A 22,193-nucleotide genomic window follows, 5' to 3' on the forward strand; every position below is an offset into this window, starting at 1 on the left:
CTTTTTCCATCTTAATAAATCTTGCGTCATTTAATCTTTCCCTCACTTCACTCATTCAAAGTTTACTTTTGGGTGTATTCTTCCCTGCACCACGAAACTTGGCTTTAAATCTCAACTGACTTTTCATACAAAAGGTCACCAATATGGAATGTTTATGCTATGTCTCTCCACAAATGCTGCTTGACCTACTGGTATTTCAAACAAGTTCTGAATATATTTCAGATCTGCAATACTTGGATCTATAGTAATTTTGACTGTGTGTTTGATAACAGTTTCTGGCACCTTCCAAACCCAGTCTGAACATATTCAAAATGTCTATCTCAGCACACAATGCATCAGTGGGCCCTCAAGTTCTTTTTCATGTTCCTTTTAGTGAAATACAGAAATGCCAGCTGATAGACCAAACCAAGTCACCCACAGTACCAGTACATCACGTGATGCCAAACTTTTGATGTTCGAACTGATGTCAAATACAGTGCATTTCAAAACGGCAAAGCTAAAGCATTCACCTTTGCTGAAGACAAGTGTGACTGGTGTCAATTTGTCAGGCCACCACAAGCAGCCTCTTCAGCTCCAAGTCTGAGGAAGGAAAAATATCAACTGACTATAAGGCATTTTGGGTTGCTCTGAAGTTGTTAAAGATGCTTCTAAATGCTTATTCTTTTCTCTTATTTGTAATCCCTGCTGCACGTATACATACATCACAATCAAATGAGAACAAAGTCAACTTCAGGTAACACCTGCTCCACCTTCAGAAAAATGGAGAATTTGTTTAAAAAAATGGAATGCAACCTCAATCAAATGGACTGTTTTCCTCTCTTCAATTCCCATTGCTGCAAGCTGTGAAGTATAATAAGTTGTTAAGAGTTTACACATTTTATCAAATCACATAATTTGTCCGAAGGTAAGATTGCACTATGCAACTGTACAATATTGAAACATATTTTGCTTCAGTTACAGGGCAATATTATAACTGCTTTACAGTAAGACTATAGAATTGTTCCTTAAAGTCATCAACTTCCTCACACCAGTTCCAGTTATCATTGCTCCCATGAACAACTCAAAATACTGCATTTCAATTTCCCCTCAAATACTACTCAGCCAACTCTCAAATTAATTATCACTTGCCTTTTTTATCCTCTCAAAATGAATATGTTTTGTGACCACACTTTCCAGAGCTTCTACTCCCCAAATTAAATAGCTATTATTCCTCCAATATAGATTATGCAAATTCACAATTAATTAGAAATTGCAATGTATTCAACCATCAGTGTTGTTTAAATAACTTGGAGTTTATAAAGCCATCAGATGTTCCTTCTTTTCCAGAGTGACAATACCATCCCATAACTATCCTGTTTTTAAGTTTAATTTAAATACAAGCATGAAGAAAGCATTCTGAACAACATTTATATTATTTCCCTAGCCTTGGTGATTGTTGTGTATCTATTTTTTCCTAAGGGTGTTGAATGTATTTGCAAGGCTTTTGTTCATAAACTTTATACTTATGCTGAAGTTGCATTTTAAATAAATTAGGGGTCTTGATTTGTAGCAAAAGATAAGATTTCAACACATGGCTAGTCCAAAGGCCTTTATTCCACTGCCATCATGGCATTACAAACATGAAGGGAAATTAAAGATAAAATATGAGCGTTTTAAAGAATAGAGATGAACAAACCCTCTGATTTCCAATTAGCTGAGGAATCTTTTGTCCAGATGCTCCCTTTTCCCATCAGCGCTCCTTCCAAAGACACCATTTCTCCCCCCAACAAGAGTCCATTGGATTGCTCCAGCTACCCTGTTTCACCATTCACACTGACTGGACGAAGATCTGGCAAACAGCTCAGCTCCACTGCCTAAAGCCATTCATGGCTATCACGATCTGCTGCTCGAAGTCTTGTACATTCAGAAACCAAAGTGATTTGTTTCTAATACTGAGCTACATTCAGCATGATCTGTACATATCAGGCACAAACATCTCCCCTGTAAAATGTGAACTTCATTGCGACCAGTGGAGGAATGGAACAAGGTTTTAGTTCACCCCACCTCACTCAGTTGTAACAACTCATACTGCACATGAGAGTTTGTAATAACCAGAGATAGGAAGAGAATTTGTCTCCACATATGTGCAAGTCCACATCCTTTAACTAATGGAACAGCTATGAGTACCACAATCAGGAATTAGCCTGGGTGATTTTAATGAGGACAAGTACTTCAAGAGTGCCCTTTGAGAATGTCCTTGACCAGCACAGCAGTTGTTTAAAGCTGAATGGCAATGCAAAAGGCTCCAGAGTTAAGATTTTGGAAGTACAGCTCTAAGTAAATTGAGGAGCTTTGCTTCATCTGGCGACGTACACAGAATAAAGGAGTATGAGGAGAGGCAACGAGGATATGAAGGAAGATCAATAAAAAGTAATGTCGGAGAGAACCTTGTCAATCATTGACCTCATGGAAATAGCAAGATGATGCAAGATGGCAAATTCGAAGGATATCCATGAACACGCTTTGGATATTTTAAAAGGAGGGTGACATAATGAGAAGACAAGAGGGCAGGAAATCCTGCAGAGGAAGTGCATGTCAAATGAAGACGAGATTTGAAATGATTGCGGATGAGAAGGTGCTCAGTGCAAAATTTGAAGGATGGAAGCAGTCAAGTTAAGATGATGAGAGCATTTTTAGAGTGTTTGGGCACTGGAGAATGAGAATACAAAACAATAGATAAGAGCAGTGAAGCACAGTAAGACACTCCACGGGTTATTGGTTATATCAATAATTTGGATGTGAATATATGGAGGTATGGGTTAGTGCAGTGATTGGAACCAGATGGACCTCACTGACTACAAGATCTTTGATTGCGGAAGTACTGGCTGACAAATATAAAGAGGGGATTTAGAATCTCCCCAGTTCAGGGGACTGACTCCAAACTGGCTGACTGCAGCCAGTGTACTGGGCACAAGTAAATAAAGGATGACTTGGTAACGGGAGCCTGGCCTCTGTAGTTATTTTAGTTTGTACATTTGCAAATGACACCAAAATTGCTGGTATAGTGGACAGTGAAGATTATTTTAAAGGACAACAGCAGCTTGATCATGAGTTTGGGTCTTGGATTTGGGATTTGAACTGGTTTAGACAGATTTGAATAGATTTGGAGGTATGAAAAATCCTAGCAGATTAAAACACTTGCAGGTTAGTGTCCTAGATTACAGATAAAACATAGGAGACAATTTTTTTTTATTTTCAGTGACTTGTGGTTGATTAAACCTTGAGAGAGAGAAATGGCTCTCAAAATTGCGAAAGAGTTTCTGGGATTTGAAGATGATTCTCAAATTTTCCAAAAGTATTTAGAAGGAAAAAAAAAGGCCATACTTATAGAATTAATAAATAAGTTAAATCATCAGAGACCAATGCGAAGTGTTGCATTTTTGTAAGGCAAATCAGGAGTGGGGCTTGGACAGTTATTGGTAATTCCCTGGGGAGTGTTGCCAAACAAAGAGATCTATGGGCGCAGGTGCATAGTTCCTTGAAAGTGAAGTCACATGTAGACAGGGTGGTGAAGAAGGCATTTAGCATGCTTGCCTTCATTGGTTACTACACTGAATACAGGAGTTGGGAATTCATATTGCAGCTGCACAGGACATGGGTTATGCCACGTTTGGAATACTGCATTCAATTCTAGCCTCCCTGCTACAGCAAAGATGTCATTAATCTTCAAAGGGTGCAGAAAAGGTCAATGAGGATTTTACCAGAGTTGGAGGGTATAAACTATAGGGAGAGGCTGAATAGGCTGAGGTTATTTTTCCCTACAGTATTGGGAAGTTGAAGGATGACTATTATTATGAATATGTGGGTGTACTGTACCGTTAAGAGTTAAAAGCTAGCAGAACTACCTGACAACACCAAGTGTTCCGAATAAGTAACAATGTAACACTTGGGCGAAAGCGACATTAGCTGGGTTGCCTGGAAACAAGAACACAGATTCAAATTAGGCCAATTGGTTTAAATTATACCCCGAAAAATACCAAATTCCAATCAAGTTTGAACTTAGTATATTGACATCTTAACAGCCAATGACACAATCCGATGCTTTGGGGGTATAAGACCAGAGATGGAAATGTGTTGCTGGAGAAGCGCAGCAGGTCAGGAAGCATCGAGGGAACAGGAGAATCGACGTTTCGGGCATAAGCCCTTCTTCAGGAATGAGAAAAGTTTGTCCAGCAGGCTAAGATAAAAGATAGGGAGGAGGGACTTGGGGGAGGGGCGTCGGAAATGTGATAGGTGGAAAAAGGACAAGGTGAGTGTGATAGGACAGATTGGGGTGGGGGCAGAGAGGTCGGGAAGAAGATTGCAGGTTAGGGAGGCGGTGCTGAATTTGATGGATTTGACTGAGACAGGCTGGGGGGAGGGGAAATGAGGAAACTGGTGAAATCCGAGTTCATCCCTTGTGGTTGGAGGGTTCCTAGCCGGAAGATGAGGCGTTCTTCCTCCAACCGTCGTTTCGCTGTGGTCTGACGATGGAGGAGTCCAAAGACCTGCATATCCTTGGTGGAGTGGGAGGGGGAATTGAAATGTTGAGCTACAGGGTGGTTGGGTTGGTTGGTCCGGGTGTCCCAGAGGTGTTCTCTGAAACGCTCCGCAAGTAGGCGGCCTGTCTCCCCAATATAGAGGAGGCCACATCGGGTACAGAGGATGCAATAGATGATATGTGTGGAGGTACAGGTGAATCTGTGGCGGATATGGAAGTTTCCTTTGGGGCCTTGGAGGGAGGTGAGCGGGGAGGTGTGGGCGCAAGTCTTGCACCTCCTGCGGTTGCAGGGGAAGGTGCCGGGAGTGGAGGTTGGGTTGGTGGGGGGTGTGGATCTGACGAGGGAGTCACGGAGGGAGTGGTCTTTACGGAATGCTGATAGGGGAGGGGAGGAAAATATATCCTTGGTGGTGGGGTCCGTTCGGAGGTGGCGGAAATGACGGCGGATGATGCGCTGTACATGGAGGTTAGTGGGGTGGTAGGTGAGGACCAGTGGGGTTCTGTCCTGGTGGCGGTTGGAGGGGCGGGGTTCAAGGGCGGAGGATCGGGAAGTGGAAGAGATGCGGTGGAGGGCATCGTCGATCACGTCAGGGGGGAAATTGCGGTCCTTGAAGAAGGAGGCCATCTGGGATGTGCGTTTTTGGAACTGGTCCTCCTGGGAGCAGATGCGGCGGAGTCGAAGGAATTGGGAGAATGGGATGGCGTTTTTGCAGGGGGCAGGATGGGAGGAGGTGTAGTCCAGGTAGCTGTGGGAGTCGGTCGGTTTGTAGTAGATGTCCGTGTTGATTCGGTCGCCTGAGATGGAAATAGAAAGGTCGAGGAAGGGGAGGGAGTAATCTGAGACTGTCCAGGTGAATTTGAGGTCGGGGTGGAAGGTGTTGGTGTAGTGGATGAACTGTTCCACCTCCTCGTGGGAGCACGAGGCGGCGCCGATACAGTCATCGATGTAGCGGAGGAAAAGGTGGGGGGTGGGGCCAGTGTAGTTGCGGAAGATGGATTGTTCCACATATCCTACGAAGAGGCAGGCATAGCTGGGGCCCATGCGGGTGCCCATGGCTACTCCTTTCGTTTGGAGGAAGTGGGAGGATTGGAAAGAGAAGTTGTTCAGGGTGAGGACCAGTTCAGTCAGTCGAAGGAGGGTGTCAGTGGAAGGGTACTGGTCGGTACGGCGGGAAAGGAAGAAGCGGAGGGCTTTGAGTCCTTCGTGATGGGGGATGGAGGTGTACAGGGACTGGATGTCCATGGTGAAAATAAGGCGTTGGGGACCGGGGAAGCGAAAATCATGGAGCAGGTGGAGGGCGTGGGTGGTGTCCCGAACGTAGGTGGGGAGTTGACCAGGTATAAGACCAGGTATAAATAGAGATGGAAATAGAAAGGTCGAGGAAGGGGAGGGAGGAATCTGAGACTGTCCAGGTGAATTTGAGGTCGGGGTGGAAGGTGTTGGTGAAGACCAGGTAAAACTGAACAGTTGGGAGGAGAACTGCCAAACCAATGACTGCCCGGAGAATAGCTCTCTTAAAGATACCTTTACCAATCCTTGACCTGTGAGGCAGAAATCCCTAAGAAGCAGAAAAGAAGATTCAACATCTGGCTTTTTTTTTAAAAAAAGTTGAATTATGGTAAATCTTAATCGGGAGTTTTACTGGACTTGTATTATAGAAAGGAAGGAGTTGTAAATAGTAGTCAGTAAATTATTCTCTGTAATAGTTGAAGAAATGAAGTTGTTAATTCTTACTTTAGTAGTTCTTGGCCTCTCGAATTTTCACAGATTACTGCATGGGACAAATCTTTTCTGTATTGCGAGTTTAAATTAAGCATGAGGGTTTACCCAGTGTCGCAACAATTTGGGGGCTCATCATCGGGATTTGAACAGTTTGGGGGGCTTTTGCCAACTATTTGAACAGTTTGGGTCTTGGATTTCAGAGATGAACTGGTTTAGACAGATTTGAATAGATTTAGATGTACGAAAAATCCCAGCAGATCTAAACACTTGCAGGTTAGTGTCCGAGATTACAAATAAAACATAGGTGAGACAATTTGTTTAATTTCAGTGACTTGTGGCTGATTAAATTAGAGAGAAATAGCTCTTAAAAATTGCTAAAGAGGTTCTGAGATTTGAAGATGTTCTCCAATTTGCCAAGAACATTTAGAAGGAAAGAAAAAGGCCATACTTTTAGAATTAGCAAAGAAGTTAGATTTGGGCTTAACCAAGGACAAAAGTAAAGCTCAAATTGTAAGGGAGTTACTCAAACACTTCGGGGTATCAGAGAGACAGACAACTGCAGTCAAGGTAGAAAAACTTAAATTACAATTGAGGAAAATGGAATTAGAAGAAAAACCAGGAGTGAGGAAAGAGAGAGAGAGAAGGTTCTTAGCTGAGCAAAGAGAGAGAGAAGAAAGGGACAGACAAAAAGACAGAGAATTTGAAGGTGCAACTTAGTGAGCAAAGTCAAGTTAACAGGATGGAGATTAAAAGAGAAGATAGTAGTATATATAAATATTTCAAAACTCTGCCTCACTTTGATGAGAAAGATGTTGAAGCCTTCTTTATTTCATTTGAAAAATTGGCTAGACAGATGGAGTGGTCCAAGGATTTATGGGTAACACTAGTTCAGACTAAACTGGTAGGCAGAGCTAGTGAGGTATTTGCTGCACCGTCAGACGAGAGGTGAAGAGATTATGTTACGGTTAAACAGGCTGTTTTAAGTGCTTATGAATTGTACCAGGAACATATAGACAGCGGTTCAGAAAACACAAAGAAGGAATCAGATCGGAGTTATGTTGAGTTCAAAAGAATTAAACATAGTCATTTTGATCAATGGTGCTTGCTTTAAAAATTGATAGGACATTTGAGGCTCTAAGAGAGATAATTCTGCCGGAGGAGTTTAAAAATTCACTTCCAGAGGAGATGGTAAGAATTCACATGGAGGAACAGAAATTTCAGGATGTGAGAAGGGCAGCAGAATAGCAGATGAGTACATATTGATGCATAAGACAAGCTTCCAGCCAGAATTTTGTCCTGTGATGGATAGAAGTTGGGAGAAGGGGAGGTCCTACACTACGAAACCAAGAGTAGGGAACACTGGTAAGAGTTTACCACAGGTTAAAGTCGTCCAAGAGGGTGGACAGGAAGTGAAAAGCCTCAGGTGTTTTCACTGTAATGGAGTGGGACACAGAAAGTTACAGTGTCGGTGGTTTTAGAAGGGCACTCGGAAAAGGTGTTTTCACTGCCAGAAGGTGGTACACAAAGTCACAGGGCTGGTCATTAAAGAAAGACACTGTGGGAAAAGATGTGGTAAAAGAAGCTAAGCCAGTGGCATTAGTGAAGGTGATAAAGGAGACCCCCAAAAAGAGCACAGGAGCTGCAGGAGAGTGCATTGCCGAGGCAGCGGCTGAGTATGGAGTTAGCACCTGACCTCCACGAAGAATTTGCCTCTGTGGGTAAAGTTTACTCAGAAAGAACAACTCAGGAGAAGGACAAGTAGTTTTAATTTTGAGAGATAAAGGAACTAACCAGTCACTGATACTAAGGGATGAGTGAATATGCACTCTTTCTGGTCTGTTACCCCAGTGTGTGGTAATTTGTGGGATGGATGGACAGAAATTTAGCATTCCCCTATGTAAAATCAGGTTGGAGTGCCAACTTAAGACTGGGGAAGTTACAGTGGGAGTGACTGACAGAGTGTCAGTTTGTTCTTGGGAATGATTTGGCAGGATCCAAGGTGGGAGGGACACCCCTTGTTGTGGAGAGGCTCAAGGAAGACCAAGAGGCTGAAGAATTAAAACATAAATATCCTGATATTTTCCCAGACTGTGGTAGCCAGATCCCACTTTCCTAAGTCACTGCACCAAGTGAAAAGTAAAGAGAAAGATGAAGGAGTTGAGGTTCAGTTAGCGGATACCCTGTTTGACATAATGATGCAGGAAAAACTTGAACAGGCAGAGGGTTAGACAGAAGTGTTTAGTCCTGAAAGACTAAAAGACTTGCAACAGCAAGACACGATGATAAAAGATACATGTGCAGATGCGTAATCTGAAAAAGAGACAGAGAATATTCCAGAGGGTTATTATCTGAAAGATAGAATCCTAAGACAGAAATGGAGTCCACAGCAGGTTAGTGCAGAAGAGAAATGGGCCGAAGTGCACCACATTGTGTTGCTGGTAGCATATTGACAGCAGGTGTTATGGGTAGCACATGAACTACTTGTAGGAGGTCACCTTGGGGTGTGTAAGACTCAGACTAAAAAGGTACAAAAGCATTTTTTATTGGTCTGGAATGCACCAGGATGTGGTTAACGTTTGCTGTACGTGTCATACATGCCAAATGGTAGGTAAGCCACGGGTGGTAATAAACCAGCACCTTTGTTGCCAATCCCCGCATTTGAAGAACCTTTCATGCGGGTTATAATTGATTGTGTAGGTCTCCTCCCAAGAACTAAAAGTGGGAACCAGTACTTGTTCACCATAATGGATGTGTCTACCAAATTTCTGGAGGCAATTCCATTACGGAATATCAAGGCAAAAAAGGTGGTAGAGCAATTAGTAGCTTTCTTAACATGGTGAGGGCTACACAAAAAGATTCAGTTGGACTAAGGGTCAAATTTTACTGTTAGGCTGTTTGAGGTGGTTATGGATAGCTTAAGTATACAGCACTTTAAATCCAGTGCATATCATCCTGAATCCCAGGGAGCTTTAGAAAGGTGGCATCAGACCTTGAAGACCATGTTGACAGCATACTGTCAGGACTACCTGAATGATTGGGATAAAGGTATCCCATTCATATTGTTTGTCATTAGAGATGCCCCAAATGAATCTACTCAATTCACTCCCTTCGAGTTAATATTCAGTTATGAAGTGAGAGGCCCTTTGAAATTAATTAAAGAAAAATTGACAGGACCAAAGTCGGAGATCTCACACTTGGATTATGTATTGGAGGTGAGGGAGAGACTAAATCAAAAAGGTGAGTTATCTAAACAGCACCTAAAGAAGGCGTAGTATGAAATGAAGCAAGTGATAGTAGATGCGTTCAAAGCCAGGTTTAGTGGTCCTTATCAAAATGACAAAAAGTTGAGTCAGGTGAGCTCTCTAGTCAAGATGCCAGTTAGGGAAAAAAAAGGTATCGGGTATGTCACATGAACATGTTGAAACCATGTTACACTGGAGAGAAAGAACTGGAGAAACAGGTGTTAGTTCCTGCCCCACAGAGTGAGGAATCAAATCCAGATGATGTGGATTTTGAGGTGTCTCAAAATAGATTAAAACATGAAGTCCTTGAGGAGCAGGATAGGTTAGTAAGCTATGTGTCTCAGAAGCATTGAACGCAATTGAAAGATTTGCTACTGCAGTATAAAGACATATGTAAGAATCAGATGAGGAGGACTAATGCTATTGTACATAAAGTAGACGTACGGAATACTATTCTGATAAAGCAACACCCCGATCAGCTCAATCCTTTCAAAGCCAGACAGGTCCAGATGGAGGTGGAGGCCATGCTCGACGAAGACCTCATCGAACCAAGCCGGAGTGAGTGGAGTTCGCCAAAAGACTTAGTTCCAAAACTGGACAGGATTCAATGATTCTGCATGGACTATATGAGGGTCAACGCTTTTATAAAATCGGACTTGTATGCAAATCCTACGTTGGAGGACTGTATTGATAAAGTCAGAGAAGCCAGTTATATCACTAAGTTGGACTTTATACGTGGTTACTGGCAAGTACTTTTATCAGAGACAGCGAAAGGAATTTTTGCATTTGCAACCCCAAATGGGCTATATCAGTTTAAAGTGATGCCCTTTGAAATGCAGAACATACCCATCACATGCCAAAGACCCCTGAACAGAGTTGAGGCTGGTTTAACAAACTGTGCAGTCTATTTAGACAATGTAGTGACCTTTAAGTCCTGGAAACATCACATGGTACAGGTGGCAGAGCTCTTTGAACAACCTCAAGAAGAAAAACTGGTGATAATCTTAAATAAAACTGAATTCGTGAAAGCAGACGTGATGTTCTCGGGACATAACATCGGTCATGGAAAGTTGACCCCACTGAATGCAAAGACGAAGGCCATCAAGGAATTTCCACGACCAACCTCGAAGAAAGAGGTGCTGCGATTCTTAGGACTCAGTGAATTCTCAGTTTCGGTGGACAGAACCATGCCAAGAGGCATTCGATCATTTAAAAGCCATTTTAACCACCAAACATTTCAGTCTTTTAAAGTCGCTATCGATGCTAGTGACACAGGAATTGGAGCTGTACTCCTACAGGAAGATAAGGATGGGATTGAACTGCCAGTTGGTTACATTTCAAAGAAGATCAACATCCATCAAATGAAATACTCCATCATCGAAAAAGAAATATTGAGTTTGGTACTGGCCTGACAACATTTTATTGTGTATATCATGAACAATGTGCTGGAGAAGTTTGTGTACGTGGATCACAATCCGCTAACATTCTTAGAATGCTTTAAAGACAAGAATGAGACTATTTCGTTGGAGTCTTATGTATGATTTTTAAACTTAAAAGTCTGTAACATGTTGCGGAACTAAAAAAATATAATCGCAGATGCGTTATCGCAGATTTAACCAATAAAGTTTAGATGAGATTTGTATTTATTTAATGCTATATGCATATATACAGGTGTATGCAAAGAAGTTAAGGTGAACTTATGTTAACGTTATCTGCATATTAGGGTAAAGTGTTTAAAAATAGAAAAAAAAATGAAGCCACCTCTCCATTACAATGGTTCTTTTTTCTTAAGGGGGGAGGTGTTATGAACATGTGGGTGCACTGTACCTTTAAAAAAGTTAAACGCTGACTACACCAAGTGTTCTGAATAAGGTAACAATGTAACACTTGGGCGAAAACTAGATTAGCTGGGTTGCCTGGAAACAACAACACTGATTCAAATTAGGGCAATCAGTTAAATTATTCCCTGAAAAATACCAAATTCCAATCAAGTTTGAATTTAGTATATTGACCATGTTAAAAGCCAAAGACACAATCCAATGCTTTGGGGGAATAAGACCGGGGAAAACCGAATAGTTGGGAGGAGAACGCCAAACCAACCACACCTGCAGACTGCACGAAGAATAGCTCTCTTAAAGGTACCTTTATCGATCCATGACCTGTGAGGCAGCAATCCCTAAGAAGCAGAAAAGAAGATTTAACATCTGGCAAGCTTTTTTTTGAAAGTTGAATTTTGGCAAATCTTAATTGGGGGTTTTAATGAGACTAGTGTTATAGATGGGAAGGTAAAAGATAGGTTCGAGGAAGGAGTTATAAATAATTCTTGGTTAATTATTCTGTTATACTTGAAGAAATAAAAGTTGCTAATTCCTACTTCAAATAGTTCTTGGCCTCTCGAATTTTCACAGATTACTGCAAGGAATAAATCTTTTGTGTTGCTGGTTTAAATTAAGCAGGAGGGTTTACCCCGTGTTGTTACACCATCTCAAAGTTTATAAAACCATGAGGGCCATGTAAAGAGTGAAGAACCAGGGTAAGGGGGCTCAAAACTAGAGGGCAGAGGTTTAAGGGGAAAGGGGAAAGATTTAAAATGAACCTGATGGGCCAACTTTTTCATGCAGAAGGTGGAGTGTGTATGGAATGCGCTACCAGAGGAATTGGTGGAGGCTGGTACAATTACAACATTTAAAAGGCATCTGAATAGGAAGGGTTTAAGATAGATATAGGCCAAATGCCGACAAATGGGACGAGATCATTTTGGGACATCGGGTCGGCATGGAGGAATTGGATCAAAGGGTCTGTTTCCATCCTGTATAATTCAGTGACTGTGATTAAAATGTGTCAGTGATAGAGTAGCCAGATCAAGATGTGATGTCACCCAAACAGGGCAGGTGGGATGAGCTCAATTTGGGAACATGGTCAGTGCGGACGAGTTGAATCAAAGGATCTGTTTCCAAGCTGTATAACTCCATGACTTCATAATAACATGCTGACCATCTGTGCAAGATATATGGCAAAATAGCTTCATTTACAAGTAGGGCACCATCATTTCTCAGCCATATTTCCATCAAAGCCATAATATCAATCAAATCACCCAGAATAAAAGCACAGACATCAAGGGCTTCATTTATAAGCGAACAATAACCATGAAAAGGAATGGGGAGGCAACAGTAAAAACTCATCCACTGGCTACAATGACAGGTTCACCGCTGTCAGGGACGAATTACATGGGGTGGGGGGGGAATTGAGAAGAATAGCCTCCAATAGCTGCATTGGTACAAAAGTGAAGAGAGAGTAAACTGGAGTAAATAGGGTTCCTGTTCATTCAGAAGCATCCAGCCCTTCCAAAGATAACACGTACAGCAGGGAGCTGTCAGCTGATCTTGATGGGAGTCATGCTTGATGTGGCAACATAAGATTAGGAGGGTCTAAGAATACTGTATGGTTGGGGAATGAGTATATGAGACAGCATTCCCAAGAGAGAAGAAATGCAAACGCATACAATAATAAAGAAGGAAGGATGAAGAGAAAAAAAAAGTTCAAATAGAAGTGATGATTTGGGGTCCAGTGCCAAAGTGCAAGTGTACACAAATACCTTGCCTTCCATAAATGCTTCAGGGTCCTACAGACTGATCAAGAGGATGTGAAGTGCAAACAAATTGTTCGCTGGGCCGTCTTCGGCTCTGTCAGTAACAGCATTAAATTAATTTTTGAAGAACCCATTGTCATCATGTTTGACCACTTAGAAAAACTGGCTTCAAGTGGCAGTGGCAGGAAGAACATGGCTCCTCCCAGCGATCAATGAGAGATCTGCAGGCTGACTGAGACTCCAGGCCATGGCTGGGCCAAATGCCTGCATGGGTGGTTCCAAAACCCTTTATTGAGGTAAAGCTTAGACTTTCAGATCTGGATGCTTTTCCTAACGTTCAACTTTCTTTTATTTCAGTTTTTTTTTTAAATTCTAGTTTTGTAACCAAGATGGCACCAAAGAATAGCAACTTGGTACACTTTTCACTGTACTCATGTATTCCGAAGTTTACAACTCACGGGCTCAGTACATTGATAACAAAATTTAAGATGCGTTACCGCCTTCCTGATTTTCAAGTGCCAATCTTTGCAGCTGGAAAATGCCAATTTTCAGACAAACTAAAAGCAATTTCCTTAATAACACTCCTTCAGAAGAGAGAGATCATCGAGATGGCCACAAGAAGGTATTATCACACTTCGAAACTGAAAACCTCAACCTGAGCTACAAACCTTCACAAACCTTGCAACAACTTCCAGGGTCTTGACATCTGGATCAGATCTGAACTGTGCGCATGAGAAGAAATTCATGGACCCAAATGAAATTATGACTGCTTTGTACGTAAATATCACTAGCACCTTCAGAGTTGTCCATGTCAGGGAAATAGCAGCAGTGTTTTGACAATCAGCAAATGGCAACACAATGGCCAAAGCTCAGGCAATTTGGTTCACACAAAACAAACAGCAACAAACTGGAACTATTTGTATTTCTCTGGCAATATTCTCCAGTGTTTCACTTGGAGCTTTCCCCGACAAAACTTGAGACAGGGGCATACTCGGGTAATATTTGTCAAAAGATCAGTTTTAAAGGAATTAAATTGCACTGAAGAGGATACATACTGGACTCAAGAGTTAATTCTATTTCTGTCTCCACAGATGCTGCCAGATCCCATGTGTTTTGATTTCAGGTTTCAAGCATCTGCAGTATTTTCTTGTATTTCAGTCTCATTGGATGCCTTCAGGTACGAACAAGAATTGCAAACATTTCGGTTGGTGGTGGTGGTTGAAGCAGGGAGGTAGAATTTTGGATCTTCAGATGGTTCAGTTGTTTTCTTCAGGATGAGACTTTAAAAATTCAGAATATCCAAGCTGGAGGAAAAAATCTCACTGCATGAACATATGTTCTCCCAACATCTTCGACCATACCCAGCCTTCAACCGACATAACTAAAAAAAACTCTCTGTTCATAATCAGGGTGTTACGTGCACAAACCGGCTGCGCTGTTTCCCACAAGCAGCCAAGGGCGGCACGGTGTCTCAGTGGTTGGCACTGCGGCCTCACAGCACCAGGGATCTGGGTTAGATTCCAGCCTTGGGTAACTGTCTGTGGGGAGCTTGCACATTCTCCCCATGTCTGCGGTGCTCCGGTTTCCTCCCACAGTCCAAAGATGTGCAGGTTAGGTAAAAACAATGACTGCAGATGCTGGAAACCAGAGTCTAGATTAGAGTGGTGCTGGAAAAGCACAGCAGTTCAGACAGCATCCGAGGAGCAGGATAATCGACGTTTCGGGCAAAAGCCCTTACTCAGGAATACAGGCAGAGAGCCTAAAGGGTGGAGGTTAGGTGAACTAGCCATGCGAAATTGCCCATAATGTTTGGTGCATTAGTCAGGGTAAATGTTGGGGAATGGGTCTGGGTGGGTTGCTCTTCCGAGGGTCAGTGTGGACTTGTTGGGCCGATGGGCCTGTTTCCACACTGTATGGAATCTAAACTAATCTAATCACTCAGGTCATCTGCAGGTTGAGAAAGGCTGTGCAAATGCAGATCTATCTTTTTTCTTGACCATTTTTCAGTTGTCTGGATGCTCTGCTGCCAGGAAAGGTTTGCCAACAGTGCGTGTGCCACAGCCGACCAGGAATATCTGATCTGGAATAAACTCTCCCTCATGTTGATCGTTCATGATATCCCAACAGTTTGGAATCAGGCCATTCAGCCCACACCATCCCACCCAGACCCATTCTCCCACCCTGTATGTCTCACGACTGACCCACTTAGCCTGCACACCCCTGAACACTATTGGCAGTTTAGCACATCTTTGAGATTGTGGGAAGGAACCCAAGCAGAGAAAGTGCAAACTCCGCGCAGACAGCCGGCCCGAGGATGGAATCGAACCCAGGTCCCTGGAGCTGTGAGGCAGCAGCGCTCACCACCGAACGGTCAACCCATACACAACTCCATCTGCTGAGCGGTGCGTCAATTTCAACGTCCAAGTATGAAAAGTAAGACAAAAACGCCGTCGGCAGCTCATGTCATTCCATCCCAAAGGCAGCGACAGACCAAGAGTGGACACGAAGCAAACGCTGTTTTTATTTTAAAGCACAAGCTGCGAGTGCAGAAAGATACAAAACTTGCCGCGAAGCAATTCCACCTGTCTCCCACTGCGCCCCGAACAAAAACGTGCGAATTATAACGATGTGCACTAATACTACAACAACAACTCGCTCCAAACACGCATAAAAGTTGAGTGGGGGGGGGTGGAGTCGAAATTGTGGTTTGAATATTAAACTCCTTCTCCGCATCACCCCCGCCGTGAAAATAACTACAGTTTACCTCATGATTTGCCCAGTACAGTTCAGTAAAACAAAAAGAGATCACCTGCTGGATTATTGCCGCGATTTTGCAACTTCGTGAGAGCAATGTCCCCGCTCGCTCGACGCCGCCCAAAAGCGAGAAACTGCCGCACGCGCCGCCCAACCGCCACCGGTCATGGACAGGTCCCGCCCCCTCCCCCCGCCTCGAACCCCGGCCATCCTATTGGTGAAGCGGTCTGTAGGAGTGGGAGCCGATTGGCTGCCAGCGATGTCCATCACCGCGAGTCGGGCACGCCCTTGGCCGCGCCCACCGGTTTTCCCGCCCCACCCCCCCCCCTTCTCCCGCCCCACCCCCCCCCCCCCTTCTCCCCAATGGAGCATGGTGTTGGGTGATGTGGTGTTCTGCATTGCACTTCTTTGGATGGCCTCCAGCCCATGCATGAAATTTAAGTCGTCGCAACCTACTTGGGCCTGTCCCCCCCACCTCCCTTTCCACCCAGTCAGGAGATAACCAGCTAACTGTAAGCGAATATATTTTGTCTCTGGAAAGGTTTGTGGGTTCTCTCAGTGTCCTGAGAAGGAGGCACCACAAAGAGCCTGAGAAGTTTCTGGGTGAGACTCCCCCAGCAAGATCAACGTACCCCCAACAAATAAGTGAAAGAAAGCATCAGACGGAGAGGGAAAGTGCCAGCATTACAAATCCCTGGCCAGCAGTTTGCCCAAAACTCAACATCTTCCAGTATCACATACTTTACCGAACAACTTTCTGGGCATAGATCAGCTTGATCAGTCATTTCCAATTGCTCAGAGGTTCCTAAGGGGTGTGTGCAAGGCCCAGTCGTCCACGGTTGCTACCTCAGTGACCTTCCATTATAAGATCAGAAGTGGATTTTCACTGATGACGGCACTATGATTGGCACCATTCACAGATGCTGAAGCAGTCTACATGCACTAAGACCAAGACAGCAACAATTGGGTTGAAAAATGGCAAGTCACATTCACACCACACAAATGTGTGGCAATAGCCATCTCAAGAGAAAAACTAGAGATCCTCACCATCTCCCCTTCACTCATCATGGCATTAACTTCGGTAAATTCTCCTCTGTTGGCATTCTGTGGTTTACCCTTTACCAGGTGTCTTTTTTTTCAATTCAATCATTGAATGTGCATTTTGCTGGCTGAATCAACATTTATTGCCCATCCCTAGATGTCACTGAGAAGATGATGGTAAGCTGCCCTCTGGTACTGTTGCAGTCCTTTGTTCCTCACTATCCTGAGGCACTTGTACAGTGTTGTCCTGGAGCTGAGGTGATTGATTTTCAACAAACACAACATCTTCATTGTGCTAGATACGACTCCAACTAGCAAAGATATTTTCCTCCAAATTCTGCTTGGACATCTTGATACTACACTTGATCAAATGCAACCTTGATGTCAAAGGAAGTCACTTACTTCTCCTCTTTTGTCCAAGTTAGAACCAAGGATATTATGAGTTAGGAAGCTGTGTGGAGTGCAGAACACAAACTGAACATCAGTCAGTGAACAATCTATAATCAACAGCCAGACAAATCCTGTGGCTTCTAAACCAGACCAGAGGCTAGGAACTCTTTGCCAAGTAATTCACCTGTCTGCCTGTTGCTTGTTCACCATTTAGAAGACACAAGTCAGGATGTCATGAACTCCTGTCCAATTGCAGAGATAAGTACAACTCCAATAATGCTCAGGGAACTCAATACAAATCTTCATCAAGATAGTCATCCAAATGGCGGCATAGTAGGGCTCCTGAGCTGGGGCTCGTCCAGTTTAACAGCTTTTCTTTTAACTTACCTTTTGTCTTGACTTTGGATGGCATCAGCAGCAACGAGGAGCCCTAGCATAGACTCAAGAGGGCCCAGGACAGACTTGAGTGGGCCTAGCACAGACTCGTGGTGAAGCCAAGTGAGCCCAGTGCAATTCTCACAGTAGCAACGAGTGAGACCCTACTTATTTTTCTGGAGTGAGCACAGGGTTTCACATTAGAATTGGCGTTTGCTACATTGGCAGAGGCAATGTCAGCGATTAGACCCAGTGGTGAAAAATGGCGCCTGAAGAGTGTCGATTTCAATATTGGTTGGGTCGAATGTAGATGGCAGCAAGGCAATGGACGAGGATTAGTTGCATTGGCATTGTTGATGATGAGCTGGCTCAGGACTGATAGATTCTCTGTGAGCTATCATCTTTATTTCTTATTCTTAAAACTATTCAAAATGGCGCTGGATGACAGCAACATTGGAAAAGCTTTACAGTGTACTGTTCTCACTGTAAAATACAGGTGACAATAAAATCATTCGCTCACAAGACAAATCAGGACAAAATGGCCAGCTTAATCAGCACTCTGTCATGACTTTCAACATTTAATCCCTCCAGCAACAACACATAGTGGCATCAGTGTGTGGCATGTAAAATATACACTGCAACAATTCACCAAGGTTCCTTCAAAAGCAACAGCATCCACAAAGATCATCAATGAATTTCCAGGCTGCATTTCCATAAAGAGCTGAAATGAGACAGGAAGTAATTTTTGTGGCGATACACAGTCTTGGGGGTCGTGGTGCTGGTTGCAGGGAATGGATGGTGGATGGGGGAGTTGAAGACACAGCTCATGAGAGTAGTTTAAAGCAGCAAGTGACTGCTTCCCATCAATGCCCCCTCTCAGATTGGCAAAATGGAGACCTTAACATCTCCCAAACCCAGGAGGCACATTGCCTGGTTTCCCTGCCAAGAAACAGCCACTTCTTTTGTTTGCTTGCTGCAAGTAAACAGGTCAGTGGGGGGTTGAATCCCTTAAGCCTTTAATTGGAGGCAGGTCGAGAAAGACCTTGTCACTGAGAACCTATTTGTTGAGGTGGCAAGAAGGGATCCAAATATGTGTCCTTCTCATCACGTTCCGTGCCATCTCCAGGAAGGGGATATTCGCGCCATTCCTGACTGTCCTTCACTGTTTATGTGTCAAAATCCTGGAACTCTCTCTCTATCAGCACCATAGGTGTACCTGCACTCCCAAATACTGAATTCAAGAGGCAGATCACCACCAGCTTCTTCAGGACAATTAGCAATGAACAATAAATACTGCATAGCCAACAATGTCCCCATCCCATAGACAAATAATAAAAGAAAAATTCTGGGCAAAGGAGTGGATTTTTCACTGAAATATAGTGTTGAAATTCTGGAGGTGGGTAGTACAAGGGACACACAAATTAACACATTCCTAAGCCTGAACTGTATCAGTTACAGAAAAAAACGTGCTGTGTTGCGGCTGTACAGGACATTGGTTCGGCCACTGTTGGAATATTGCGTCCAATTCTGGCCTCCTTCCTGTCGGAAAGATGTTGTGAAACTTGAAAGGGTTCAGAAAAGATTTACAAGGATTTTGCCAGGGTTGGATGATTTGAGCTATAGGGAGAGGCTGAACAGGCTGGGGCTGTTTTCCCTGGAGTGTCGGAGGCTGAGGGGTGACCTTATAGAGGTTTACAAAATTATGAGGGGCATGTATAGGATAAATAGACAAAGTCTTTTCCCTGGTGCCAGGGAGTCCAGAATTAGAAGGCATAGGTTTAGGGTGAGAGGGGAAAGATATAAAAGAGGCCTAAGGGGCAACATTTTCACGCAGAGGGTGGTACGTGTATGGAATGAGCTGCCAGAGGATGTGGTGGAGGCTGGTACAATTGCAACATTTAAGAGGCATTTGGATGGGTATATGAATAGGAAGGGGTTGGAGGGATATGGGCCGGGTGCTAGCAGATGGGACTAGATTGGGTTGGGATATCTGGTCGGCATGGATGGGTTGGACCGAAGGGTCAGTTTCCATGATGCACATCTCTATGACTCTATGATCAAGGAGTTGTCCTCACTGATATAACCAGCAGAATTCATGTTCACTGAAGTGAAAGTCAAAGTTCCTTCATTTATTTCTTCCTTGATGGAATTATTTTTAATCTTGTTTTGCCGTAATCATGTAATAGAGAGATATGCCATGTCCAACTAAGATTTTTAGGAGAAAGATTAAGCAGCTTTAAGTAAATACCTGCAAGCTAAGTAGAATTTTCTCTATTCAACAGACATTTTATCTTTCATATTGTTGCGTATAACCTGCCAAACATAGTTTGAAGACCAAAATATACCATCGCTTGAATCTTTGACTGACTCATAAAACCTATTAAATAAAAGACATCATCTTGGACTGTCTTTGCTTGTAACAAAATTAGTTTGTACACTTGTCAGATGAAACACAACCAGTTGATCCATGCATTGTTGAGGGATTACATTCCAAAAGCTGTTCCTCAATGGAACACTGTGTTCAACTAAGGTTGGAACAGATTGCTATTGAATCACCAAAAAGAACACATTGTCCCAATCATGTAGCATTACTGGTTTACCCACCGAATAAATAAGCACTGCCCTGAACCACAAACTGCTTGAGCATCAAAAGGATAGATTTCATTTTAACCATTGTGAATAACACAAGTATTTCGAATAGAAACAGGTGCATTACCTTAAGGTAGTATTCAGAGGAGTAGGTGCATGTCATCATGCTGAGGAGATAGATATCTAATTGGTTTATTGAAAGATTATGGTGGCTATAGGTGTTGAATTCTGGTGATGAGACAAATAAAAGACAGAATCATAATATTGCATAAAATTAGAAATATGTATCATGACCCACTGGGGTAGCACATTGTGAATTGAATCCGACTATTCCTGAAGTCGTACGAAAGGTTGAAATTTCTTTTAAAGTAAACATAGTTCACCATTTTACCTGACTTTCAAGCCAAGGTTGATAAAAGCGGTTCTAATGTCACAATAATCCTTCTTCAGTCAATCAGGCGATTGGTATCCAGTTGTCCTTCTCCACAAGTTCCCATTGGTTTGTGAGTGCAGAGTGGACAGTTCACTTATACCATGTCTCAGTTTTATCAGTTCAAAAGTGACAGCTCACAGTTACTGCTGCAGAAAAAGTTTTTTTCTGAGTTTAAACTTTTTTTTACTGCAGCGAACAAGTAGTTACTGCTGGGGAGAACAACTGTGTATTTATGTGTCTTTCTCTCTATGTTCATCTGTATCTCTGTGACTTGTTTCCAGTTCCAACATAGTCAGTTAGTTGAGAAACAATCAGCTTCACTTGTAAACAACTTACTGTTTCCTGATTATTTGCACATTGCAGGAATCCACAGCTACAGACACAAGCTTCACTGCAGGTATCAAATTTGTTGCTGTGAAATTATGCAGCCATCTGGTAAGTCTGTTTTCTTTTTTAAAGCGTCTTTCTCATTGTGGTGCATGGTTTCAAAAGACACAAAACTTAAAGGTCGACAGATTCACAGAGACCTTGGATGTCCACACAACAGCTGGTGAAATTAGAGGGAATGTACTGACTGTACTCTGCTTGTTTCATTCAAGTCAATAGATCATTAAATGCTCAATCATTCCCATACTACTTGTTAGTTTGTCAAGCTAGTGATTGGGCTTTCTTGGAGTCGATCTGTTCTCGATCTTATTTGTGGAATGCTGTCTTTTCTCCTTAATTTTATTTCACATTTAATTGTCCATGGTTTTAGCAAAATGGAATTGTGCAGGCCATCAATATTTCTCTTTGATTTTTCTCTTTTTTTTGATTTGGAATAGTGAGTTGAAGTAAAGATTTGAACTTGTTTTCAAAGAGAAAGAATAAAGATAGATGTTGGCTGTTGGGAGCTGGTCTGAAAAAAATCATGTGACCAGATTACTGCTCTCAGGACACAATAAATGAATCAGCACCACTCTGGGGCTGGCAGCTGCTGGTCTGATTGTTGTAGTCTTCTGGAGACAGTGCTGCTTCGTTTTGTACTCTCTCAAGTTTCTCTCCTGTATCGTGTTGGTTATCAAATTGTTCCTTCAGTTCTCAAATTGTTGAATGTTCTGACAAAAAATCCCAGTCTGCAATAAGTAAGTAAACATTTCCAGAAATCTGCTGAAACTGCATTCACCAGTGACTTCTGAATTCAAGCAAGATATCAGTTCTACTTTTTATTCATTCAATTTATTTATTTGTGGGATATCACCAGCTGGCCAGCACTTAATGCTCATCCCTAATTGCCTTTGACCAGGTGGTGGGCTGCCTTGTTGAACTGCTGCAATCCACCTGTGGTATGTGGATTCACAGTGACATTCGGGAGGGAATTCCTGAATTTTGCTAACAACCAACCCATCATCCAAGGATTTCATGATGGCCGGGCATAATTCAATGAAAATTGTTTATTAAACTGGCAAATTACCCTTTTTTAAAATTTATCAACTGTGTCTGTCTGTTCATGGGTGAGGGTTATGATCAAAAAAGATTAGGCTTTAGATTGTAGATAT

At 42.8% G+C, this 22,193-nt stretch overlaps 1 protein-coding gene and 1 long non-coding RNA gene across 11 annotated transcripts in view; one reads left to right on the forward strand and one right to left on the reverse strand.

Moving 5' to 3' along the window:
- The window catches only part of pebp4 (phosphatidylethanolamine binding protein 4), a 553,891-nt gene extending 537,944 nt beyond the window's left edge, over positions 1 to 15,947 (reverse strand). For 6 of the 10 annotated variants that reach the window (XM_087984378.1, XM_087984380.1, XM_087984379.1 and 3 more), the window contains exon 1: positions 15,883 to 15,947. The gene's annotated coding sequence lies outside the window, so the exon portion shown is untranslated. Of the gene's footprint in view, positions 1 to 509; positions 583 to 11,589; positions 11,661 to 14,128; positions 14,306 to 15,882 lie in introns of those variants that run through there. The other 4 variants (XM_087984377.1, XM_087984375.1, XM_087984376.1 and 1 more) reach the window with 4 other exon arrangements.
- Positions 1 to 22,193, forward strand: part of LOC148135688 (uncharacterized) — a 246,480-nt gene that overhangs the window by 77,712 nt on the left and 146,575 nt on the right. The window lies entirely within an intron of this gene.

The sequence above is a fragment of the Chiloscyllium plagiosum genome, unplaced genomic scaffold, assembly GCF_037043375.1.
Source record: "Chiloscyllium plagiosum isolate Xiang-an unplaced genomic scaffold, Cpla_swu_hap1 HiC_scaffold_48, whole genome shotgun sequence".
NCBI lineage: Eukaryota > Metazoa > Chordata > Chondrichthyes > Orectolobiformes > Hemiscylliidae > Chiloscyllium > Chiloscyllium plagiosum.